Here is a 2,042-nt window from a genome sequence, read left to right on the forward strand (position 1 = left end):
CTGTTTCCTCTCTCCCCCCTCCCTCCCCCTCTCCTCTCTTCCTCCCCTCCCTCCCTCCCTCCCTCTCTCCTTCCCCCCTCTCTCTTTCTCTCTCCCCCTCCCTCTGTCTGTCTTGCACACATGCATGCACACACACACAGAAACACACACAGACACACACATACCCCCCATCCCACCCCCATTGGTGACACTGGGGAAATCTAGGAGGTGTGGCCTTGCTGGAGGAAGTACATCACTGGCATTGAGCCCTGAGGTTTCTAAACCTCACACCATTTCCAGTGCCCTCTTTCTCTCTCTGCTTCATTCTTTTTTTTTCTTTTTAAGGGCAATTTCTTAAAAGATATATTTATTTATTTTATGTATATGACTATACTGTAGCTGGTTGTGAACCTTCATGAGGTTGCTGGGAGTTGAACTCAGGACCTCTGCTCCCTCTGGCCCTACTCGCTCCAGCTCAAAGATCTATTTATTTATTATATGTAATTACACTGTAGCTGTCTTCAGACCCACCAGAAGAGGACGTCAGATCCCATTACAGATGGTTGTGAGCCACCATGTGGTTAATGGGATTTGAACTCAGGACCTTCAGAAGAGCAGCCAGTGCTCTTACCCGCTGAGCCATCTCACCAGTCTTCTCTGCTTCATTCTTGCAGTTCAAGATGTCAGCTGTCTGCTTGATGCTTCAGTTGTCTATTGCCATTTTAGATTCTAACCCCCTCCCCCGAAACCGTAAATCCAAATAAATGCTTTCTTCTATAAATTGCCTTGGCTGTGGTATTTTATCTCAGTAACAGAGAAGTAATTCATGCACTCACTGAGGGAAATCAGGGCAGGACCTCAAGGTAGCTGGAAGCAGGAACTGAAGGAGAGACATGGAAGGAGTGCTGTTTCCTGGCTTGCTCTCCACAGCTCCCTCAGTTTACTTTGTCTATGAGTCAGGACCACAGTGAGCTTTGTTGTACTTCGTCAATCATTAATCCAATAAAATATCAATATAATGGTATTACTTCCTCAATTTAGCATTTCACCGGATAACCTAGTTGTGTCAAGTTGACAAGAAACTGAAAAGCATGCAAACAAATAAAAATAAATTACAAGTCACTATCTGAGGGCCTTCTTTCTTTACCATAACAGGGCAGAAGGCCAAGAAAGGCCAGGTGAGACCGAAAGAAGGAGCGCTCAGAGTAGGGTCACAGTCAAGGTTAAGGATGCTGGTAAGTGCCTGGGATTCCAGCACTAGGGAGCCTGAGGCAGAAGGACTGCTTCTTGCGCTATAGTGAGAGTCCATTAGCTGCCCTGTGGTGGAGGCAAACTTTAGTGATGGTGCAGGGCTCCTTTTGTTGTCCTCAGCTCAGCTCACACAAGAACTCCCCATGGAAACCACTGTGCCTGCCCCTGAAGGGACCTTAGCCACCAGCACCAGCCTTTTCTGAGCCATACTCCTGCCTTATCCTTGTTAGACTGTTGATGACTCTCAAAGTCTTTGCCCCCCACCCACTCTCTCTTTTCCTTTCTCCTCTCCCTGGAGCATAAGGATCATGTAATCAATAGAGCCTCTCTGCTGTGTTCACTGCTGTGCTGAGGCCTGAGAGACAGGTTTGACAGCAGGATGACATTGCCCTGCACACTCACCTGCTTCCCTTACTTACTGCCCTTTCCTCATAGAACAGCTCCGACTAAGACCTAGAAAGTCCGAGAAGCCATACCTCTGGCTTGACATTGGGCCTCTAACTGACATCACTGCTTTCCACTGCTCCCCTTCCCAGCTCACCTCTCCAGTTGGCTGAAGGCTCACCAGAGATCATCATCTTCCATTTGCATAGTGAGTCTTGAGACACATGAAGTTTTGTGTCTTTATTCTTCATGATATTAACATGAGTACTAAGGCATCGTATGGCCCAAGGTGCCTGGGCAGGGCTAGGCTTTTCCACACATGACTCAGGCTATCTTCTCCAGTTCTCTGTCTCTCTGTCTCTGTCTGTCTCTCTGTCTCTCTGTCTCTGTCTCTGTCTCTCTCTCTCTCTCTCTCTCTCTGTCTCTCT

This window comes from Mus pahari, chromosome X (assembly GCF_900095145.1).
Source record: "Mus pahari chromosome X, PAHARI_EIJ_v1.1, whole genome shotgun sequence".
In the NCBI taxonomy this organism is placed as follows: Eukaryota; Metazoa; Chordata; class Mammalia; order Rodentia; family Muridae; genus Mus; species Mus pahari.